The following is a 9,481-nucleotide window of genomic DNA, read 5'->3' as shown; positions in this document are numbered from 1 at the left end:
CACAAGGGCCTGAGTTCAATCCCTGGTTCCGAAAAAAAAAAAAATTATTAAAAAAAATATTTTTGTCTTTTTGAGAGAGTTTTGCTATGCAGTTCAGGATGGCCTTGAGCTCACTTTATAGCCCAGGCTGGTCGAACTTGCAATAATCCTCCTGTCTCAGCCTCCCAAGTGCCAGGATTACAGGTGTGCACCACCATACCCTGTGCTGGCTTTTCCAATATGACCACTGTAACACAAACGATTATTTTAGGAAATATAAGCATAACTGCAGTAGCCCCTCCTTGCTGGGCTGGGCACGCTGTGAAGGCGGGCATACAATGGTGATCAGCAGGAAAGATGGGACATGCTAGTGCAAGTGCCACCAAGCAGCACGTGGGAGGTTGGGGTGCAGGGCCAGGGTATCACTAGAAAAGGAACAATGTAAGTGCCAGGGTTTGGGAAGGGTTTGAGCATCCCCCAAGACTCATGTGTGGGAACTTAATCCCCACCTGAGGTATTAAAAAGGTGAAAACTTAACCCTACTGTTGCGTTTGCAGGAGGGCCTTTGGGGCTCAATTAGGATTAGATAAGGCCTTCAGGGTGCACCCCCATGAGTGGATACCAGTGTGGTTTGCATGGTGGAGAGAAGGCAGAGGACACAGACACAGCCTTGGGGCTCCGCCACAGGGGCCGCCCCTTGATGCCAGGCCCTTACATCTCCAGAACTGCAACTTAAATAGACCTTTTATTTTGCACGACTTTCTCTACGTCACACAGGCTAGCCTCAAATTCTTGCCGTTCCTGCCTCTGCCTCCCTCTTGCCTCAGCCTCCTGAGTAGCTGGGGTTACAGCTGGGCACCACTGTACAGAGAGCACCCTTTGCTCCAGTTTCCAAGCCTTGGGTGTTTAATTATGGCAATGCACAACAGGATCATACAGGAAGTGAAGGAGTCTGGTCACTACCACCACATCCCGCTCTGCCTTTACCTCTGCTCAAGACATCTACCGACGCCCAGCCACTGTCGCCACACCCGTGACTCCCGTTCTTTGGCCCTGCTCCTGGGAGGCAACCGCCCCTGCCTGTACTGCACTTTCTCAAGCCCTGTTCCTGGCAGGAAGCCCCAATGCCTTTCCACTGAGCTTGCCCGCCTCTTTGGAAGTCCGTTCTACCCTTTTCCTTTCACAGGTCCCCTGTGCTCCTGACGCTACAAAAGACCTTCCAGCCGGTCCTGTCCCAGAGCTGCCTGTCTGGTCTTATGGCAGTGTGGTCCTCTCAGGTTCGCTCTGAAGTAAACCCGGCCTACTCAGCTCAGAGCTTTGTTTTGCTCTCCTTTTTCCTAAGCAAAGGCAAAGAGGCACAAAAGAATCCAGCATTCAAGATTGCCAAGGAATCTGCCTGCTGGGGCTGAGGAACAAGGCCTAGGGCCCTGGCCTGCGGATATGGCTAAGGGGCTGAATCTCATCTTAAAATAGTCACCAGTGGGTTAGGGATATAGCTCAGCAGCACAGTGCCTTGCTTGGCGAGCACAGTCTCAAGTTTGACTCCTGGTATCCCCCTCTAAAAAAAGTCACTGAACTGAGTGTGGTGGCACATGCGCATAGTCCCAGCACCCTGGGGGCTGAGGTAGGAGGATCATCACTGCAAGCTTGAAGTCTGCCTCGGCTATGTAGTAAGTTCAAGACCAGCCCGAACTACATAGTGAGATCCTGGCTCCAAAAACCAAAATGCTGCTCTGCTTGGAGATGCGGCTGCGGAAGCTCTGCTGTTCAAGTGCGATTTCAGTTCTTGAAGTCACACCTCTCTGCTGAAGAGACAAACTGAAAACCATAAGATGCATGAATGAAGCACACAGCACACAGGTGAGGCCCCCCACAAATTACGAGGGTGTCAGGTCCAACAGAAGCCCCAGAGACCGAGGAGAACTTGGGAAAACTCCAAGCAGAATAGAGGGATGTGGGAGCCCTTAATGCACGATGCCGTGTTGAAAGGGCAGACGGCTATGAAACCAGACAAAGGCGGAGCTCTTGGAAACCAAGATCTGACGCACAGACAGAGCCAGAAGGAGAGATCAGTAGCAAAATGGAATGATTTAATATGGTTCAAGTTCTTAAGTATTCACTTCAAAGATTCACTTGGAGAAATCACCCATGACACTCTATAGAGGAAAAAAAGCAATAGAGAATGTGAAAGAAAACTTTAAAAATGAAGATCTATTTAACAGGACTTCCAGAGAAAAGTTTAAGAAGGAAAAAGATGAAATAACTTTTAAGAAAGAAAATGACTAGGGACAACCTGCTCAGGCCCCTTCTTGTCCCTCTCTTGGACAGGAGCTTACTTTCCACCAATAAATATATTCTGTTCATAAAAAAAAATACAAAAACAGAAGAAAGGAAACAAGGAAAAGAAGGAAAAAAATAGTACCCTACTGAATACCGAAAGAAAAACTGAAGGGTCAGAAAGATAGCTCAGCAGACTAAGCACCTGCTTAAGCAAGTGCTGGGACCAGCGTTCAATCCCCAGCACCACATGCCATGTTGGTCCTGCCCCCAGAAGCCCTGAGCTGGCCACAGAGTCTGGGTGTGGTGGCACACACACCTGTAATCCCAGCACCAGGGAGGCTGAAAACAGGAGGATCACTACAAGTCTGAGCTATGTAGTGAGACCTTGCACCAAATATATATTAAAAAAAGAAGGCTGATAACTCACTACTATTATGGACTATTGGACTATATTGGGTTATTTTGCTGAATTCAAGTATCTACAGTCTTTGGTCTGGCATCAAGTATGAAAAAGTCCTTTAAAGACTTCTCTAACTACAGCTTCTCTGACAGCAACAGAACACTCATCTCTGACAAAACAAAACAGAAAAGGGGAATATAAATAAAGGACCATTTTTTGTGAAAAAAATATATATATGTATATACAAGATAGTTAGGATAGATATACAGCTACTTTCTCTTAGTTCAATGAGAAGAAAGGTTTGTACTAATATTGTTTAGACAAGATATCATGTCTGCATCTTGTCCTCTGAATAACTACTATGAAGACAATATGAAATGTATTAATTATTGTTAACTGTCCTACTAGCCTGTTTTGAAACTGTTTCATTGCTATTTTATTTTTTTCTCATTAAAATGGATTTTAAAAAAAGATCTTGGGAGAAATAACCAGACATGGTACTCTGGGAAGCAGAGTTAGGAGGACCACAAGTTTGAGCCCAGCCTGGGCAATCTAGTATCCTGGCAAGACCTTGTCTCAAAATAAAAAATGAAAAAGTGAAGAGAAAAAAAAAAAAGAAGAAAAATTGAGAAGTAACTGATATGAACATTCTAAATTTTAACGAGAACATTCTTAAAGGTCTCACCATAAAAACAACATAAAAAAACAAACAAAAAAAAAAAAACCCCACACACTAGGCTTCTACCAATATCAAGAAATTCTAGGACTAGGACAAAGTCATTCTGTGTTAGGGTACACAAGTCTTTCCGGAAGAAAAAAAGACGCAGAACGTTCATATCTTTAATGAAAACCATATTAATAAATGATGGGTTCAAATAAAATAAAATCCAGATTAAGAAAAGCTCAGGTCACTGAGGCCTCGATCAGTGTGCATCTGTGAAATGCCACTCTGAGCTGGCATGGACAGGAGGACAATGGAACAGTAAAGGGCCAGCCAGGGGAAAACCAGCCGGAGTCCAGGATGCAGAGATGGCTCGGGAAGTAAAGGCCTGAAGGAGCTGTGAGGTGTGACAGTGAGGTCACCACGGACACAGCTGGGGATGCACAGGAGGCGTGGATGGTGGGGGAGGACAGCAGTAGAAGCTGACAACAGATGGACGGCTCAGAAATTTCGAGAGCAAGGTCCAGTGAGTGTTAAAAACCACAGCAGAACGAAAACTACAAACCAAAGTAAGGATGCTCACTTTTTAATTTTGCCAAGGGCAGGCAACTTTCAGAATGTACTGCTCTCACCATTTAATAACAGGCCATTTTACCCTCCTGCGAACGGAAGCAGCTAACACTCAGGAAAGATGGTCCTGTGAGTGAAGTAAGATTAGCTGTCAGAAAAGTTCTTTGTATCATCCTTTTGCTCTCATTTTATCCTGGATTATAAAGTCACAGACAGATGATGCCGCTTTGCTGAGCGTGACACAGTGCACAAACCATTTCTAACAGGACAGGCTGGGTAGGAACAGAGGGAAGCGCTCTTGTCAGGGTTGGAGGTGTGGGTCAGGGTGTGTATGGCACTCACGTGGCCCTGGGTTCCATTTCAGCACTGACAACAGCAACAACCGAAGGTCTTTTAAAGTATGGGTCTGATTTGAGAAAATTAATGTACAAAGAAAAAGAGTTAAAAACTTGGCCACCCGGTGTGGTGCACGCCTGTAATCCCAGTGCTTGGGAGGCTGGGACAGGTGGATCATAAGTGAGTTTGAAGTCAGCTGGGCTATATAGTGGCTCCAAGGCCAGCTACGCAGTGAGAACCTGCCTCAAAGAAACAAATGAAAAGAAAAAAATCTGAACTAAATGCAATGCAGTAACCTAGATTTGATCTTGAAGCAGTAAACAAGACATACTATAGAAAAACCAATGAAATTTATACAATACTTCTACTTTAGCAGTATTGACTGTTTAGCTATGATCAATGGTCCATAATTATATAAGACATGAACTCTGGGGAAGTTGGGTGAAGTATATGCAAACTCTGTACTACCCTTGCAACTTTTGCATACATCGAAGGCTATAAATAGTTTAGGGCTGGAGAGATAGCTCAGCAGCATAAGCACCTGCCTAGCAAGTGCAAGGTCCTGAGACCAATCCCAGTACCAAAAGAAAAAAAAGAGTTTAACAAACCAGAGCAACACAGGAGGGAATCCATGAGCTACCTGCAGGTAACACTGACCTGAGAGGGAGCTGAGATCAGGAGAAAGAGCTGTCCATGGACACAACAATTTGATAATAAGACAGGCATGGTGGATGGCACAATGCAATCCCAGCACTCGAGAGGTTGAGGCAGGTCTGCTACGAGTTTGAGGCCAGCCTGGGTTACATGGTGAATTCAAGGCCAGCCTGGACTACATAGTGAGCCCCTGTCTCAGAAAACCAAAAGCACAACAAAGCAAAGTCAAAAGAATTCATAGCACAGTCCAAAAAAAAAAAAAAAAAAAAGCATCTAAAAAATCAATATGAGTGGTTTTATGAAAATAATTTATAGGGGCTGGGAAGATGGCTCAGTAGAATAAGTGCTTGCCTGGCAACCACAAGGGCCTGAGTTTAATCCCAGGTTCTGCCAAAAAACAAAAACAAAAAGAAAAGAATTTATAAATGAAGGAACACAGCAGTAAAACTTTAGCTTGACCACAGAAATAAATGGTTAACATTCCCTGAGGCAGGACACACCTTCAAATATTCTGCTCTGCAAGATGCTGTGGGTGGAAGCCAGCAACTGAGAAAGGCTTCTAGCACCAGAAAAACTACAGAGCACGTTTTTGAAAACTGCACTGAAGGGTCGGAGAGATAGCTCAGCGGCATAAGCACTATAAAGGGTTAATGTAAAAGTAATGTGATGAATTAATGTAAAACTAAAAGTAAAAAATTACTCTGCTCAACTTTCTGTGACCCTGCTTCCTTGTAAGACCGCTAGGAGGCTTAGTGTACCATTGATAAATCATCAATAGACTGAGAGTTCCCAGAAAACAATGCTCCCAGAAAAAATGTATGCAGAGTAATGGTCACGCTGTCCCTACACTTACTGTTTTATGTTAAATGATAAATTTGTTTGCCAAACAGGATGCAGTTTCTACCTTTAAAACCTCTCTACTTCTGCAGAACCGGGGATTGAACTCAGGCCCTTGTGCTTGCCAGGGAAGCGCTTATTCCACTGAGCCATCTCCCAGCCCCTAAAACCTCTCTACTTCTAAAGCTCCTGGCTATTTGTCCTCTCCTGCGTGAGTGTGGTAAAGCAGTCCCAGACCCAGTAATAAAAGGCTCATATTTAAATTTTAATTTGGACTCAGGTCTGGTTTCTACATTGAGAACCCATAACAAGCACCTGCCTGGCAAGTGCAAGGTCCTGAGTTTGATCCACAGTAACACACACACACACACACACACACACACACACACACACACCCCAAACTAAAACTGCACTGGAAAAATGACAGAGATATCCCATTCTGCTTTTCCTGTACCAATGACAGTGTCCATCAGAAAGCAAGTATTCAACAAACAATACTGAAACAAATGCAGAAAACAGGTAGAGTCTAGCTCAGTAGCAGAGCCCTTGTCTAGCATGTGTGAGGCCCTGGATTTGATCCTCAGCTCTGAGAAAATAAAAAAATAAAAAAAAACTAAGAAACATGTGTTACAGTAAATGCTACAGCTCCTAGCAAGTGCTACAGCAGACTGAGACCAAGAACCAAGCTGGAAGCAAACATACAGCTTTTTATGCCAGAGGTCTTAATTGGGATAATTCCCAAAGATTCGGGTCCTTAATTCTTGGTGTGGGCTTTTATAGGGCTCGCAAGCAAACCGGAGGTACAGAAGCAGAGTGCCTGATGCCAGCTGACTGAACAGACAGGTACACTGAGCTTCACCTTTTTTCATATGACAGCAACAGGCTGGGGGTACCTGTTTGATTAAGGGGTTACATTGGGTTTTGCCTATTTTATATATGGCGGCAGGAGGAAGGTTCTGGGGAAGCAGAAACTTTTCAGAGAAGAAATACTTACCAGAGGGGCTGGGAATATAGCTCAGTGGCACAGTGCCTGCCTGGAAAGCACAAGGTCCTGAGTTTGATAGCTGGTACCACAAAAAAAGGGAGAGGGGCCTCCAGATCCTTATTCCAGCCAGTGTGCAGGCCCAGAGTGTGAGAGGGACAGCCCAGGGCCCACTGGATCCTCACTCCAGCCAGCACCCAGGCCAGGCATGCGTGTGGAACTTCCTCCATCAGACAGGCCCAGTGTGGAACCCTGCGGCAGAATTTCCTGCAGATAGGCTAGAGGCAAGACCCACCCAGCTGATCCAGGAGCAGAACCTCTTGCTAGAGTGGCACAGCGGGTTCACTTCCAAAGGCTACAGCAGGAAGAAGTGGAGCACAGCAGTCAGACCCAAGTCACACCCCCTTGGACAAATATGAATTTGGTAGATCTGGACCTAGTGCTGAGGTAATAACTGTACCAAAGCTCTACACCAAAGGTCAGAAGACAGTACTATACAAAATGATAAAGAGAAGGAGCAAAAAACATCCTCAGGTCCCAGCCCACCCAGAACAAATGCAGGAGACAACAGCATAGAAGAAACTGGAAAGCACACACCTGCAATCTCTGAATAATAGCATCTGATGTAAAGAAACAACTGCGGAAAGGTATAGAGGAAATCAGATCACAAGAAGTTTCTGAAGTAAAAAAAGAAATGATAACTATAATGAAAGAAGTACTAAGTGCTCCTAATGAAGACACTGATAAAAAAATAGAGCAAAATATAAAAATGATGGAATCCTTGAATAAACAACATAGGAAAGAAACAGAATGCATGAAGCAGATTCAAAGTACTATACAGGAAATTAAAATCTCAATCACGCTGGCAAAACCGTTTGAATGAAAATGAAAACAGACTTTCAGACCTTGAAGATACCATTGCAGCTAGTGAAAAGGTAAGAAAAGATCTCTTAAAAACAACTAGGATGCAGGAAAAAATAATTCAACATCTGCAAGACAATGCATGGGGATCGGAGAGATGGCTCAGTAGAATAAGCGCTTCCATGGCAAGCGCAAGGGCCTGAGTTCAATCCCCAGTTCTGAAAAAAAAAAAAAAAAAAAAATGCTAAGATGAACAACATCTTTAAGACTAATGCCTTAAGACTAATAGGCATCAGTGAGAAAGGAGTCAATACAAATGATATAAAGAGAATATGGGCCGAAGTAATGGCAGAAAACTTCCCAAATATGGGGAAACAATCTGACATTCAGTAACCAAAGCATATATAACTCCAAATAATAACACCAATCCAATGAAAACCACACCCAGACATATAATAATCAAGATCCCAGAAATTCAGCACAGGAACAGTATACTGAAAGCCGCTAGAGAAAAGAAACATCACATTTAAAGGAAAACCTATCAGAATAATGGCAGATTTTTCTTCACAAGCCATCAAGTCTAGAAGAGCATGGAGCAAAGTGCTACAAATCTTGCAAGAAAACAAAATGATATACCTGCAAAACTGTCTTTCAAGTTTAATGGAGAAGTGAAATATTTCCATAAGAAAGAACAACTAAAGAATTTCATTACAACAAAGCCAACCTTACACGGACTACTAAAAGATATTCTAGAGAGGGATCAAAATGATCAGAACTCCATGAATGAGAATGGAAAGAACCCACCAAATAGGGCAAACAATTAAACACAGGAGAAAAAGAGGAATACAACAGCAGTCCTTCAATTATTCTTTTGCATACAGCAGCAAAATATTTCCATCAGCATACTCCACAAATGGACTTCCCCTTAACCCTATGGGTCATGATTCTGTCTGGGTCTACAGGGTGGATATTAAGGAAATAGCAGTAGCTCAGTCCCACAAGTGACACCTGGCCACCAGTAAAAGCTTCATGGACGCTGTCCACATCCACCACACACTAGAACTTTGTGCAATATCCTATCTCCAAACTGTTAGAAGTGCTGGTCACATATTTGCCATTCCAGTATTTTTGTTATGTTTTATTCTTAGTAATTCTTTAAAATCATGAAAACTTTTTCTTAGTTGATATTTTTGCCTATATTAACCTAATCAAATACTGTGTGAATACTCTGAATTAATCACAGATTCATATATATGATACACTGCATTCTGGCCTCTTAGTTGGACTCACAATTTAATTTTAATTTTTGAATATTATTTTGAAATATTTAATTTAATTTTGAATTAATTAATATTTAATTAATTTTATGAATATTGTTTAATTTTAATTTTTGTTTTGTGATTTATACTGTTTCTTTGACTTACAATCTACTGTGTTCACTTCAGCAGCACATATACTAAAGTTGGAACGATACAGAGAAGATTAGCACGGCCCCAGCACAAGGATGACACACAAATTCGTGAAGCGTTCCATATTTTTATATTTTTTTATGTATATGCTTTAGTGATTATTTTTCTTTACAATTAGTTTTAGACAATTTCATTGTTGTGTATCTTGGCATGATTTTTATTCAAATTTCTTGTGAAAAAGGTTCATTTTTCTTGGAAATGTGGTGCTACAATTTCAACTAGATTCAGAAATTTTAAATCTTTAAACATTGACTTAAAATCTACTTGGTATGAAAGTGCCTGCAAGCAGGTGCAGGGACCAGGGGTTCGATCCCAGGGCCTGCTGTGCCAGCCCTGCCCCTGGGGCGCGCTGAAAGGGAAACAGAGACTGGGTGTGGTGGCCCACACCTGTAATCCCAGCTCTTAGGAGGCTGTAAACAGGCGAATCACTATGAGTCTGATCTAGTAGTGAG

The 9,481-nt window shown here is 42.8% G+C and overlaps 1 protein-coding gene and 1 non-coding gene across 2 annotated transcripts in view; one reads left to right on the top strand and one right to left on the bottom strand.

Annotated features, from left to right (window-relative positions):
• The window catches only part of Fbxo36 (F-box protein 36), an 88,423-nt gene that overhangs the window by 11,054 nt on the left and 67,888 nt on the right, over positions 1-9,481 (bottom strand). The window lies entirely within an intron of this gene.
• LOC111818389 lies at positions 8,993-9,099 on the top strand. Its single transcript, XR_002822390.1, has one exon. It is a non-coding gene; the product is annotated as a U6 spliceosomal RNA (small nuclear RNA).

The sequence above is a fragment of the Octodon degus genome, unplaced genomic scaffold (assembly GCF_000260255.1).
Source record: "Octodon degus isolate 3935 unplaced genomic scaffold, OctDeg1.0 scaffold00089, whole genome shotgun sequence".
NCBI lineage: Eukaryota > Metazoa > Chordata > Mammalia > Rodentia > Octodontidae > Octodon > Octodon degus.
The sequence above is the reverse complement of the archived record's forward strand: the minus strand, read 5'-3'. Positions and strand labels throughout refer to the sequence as shown.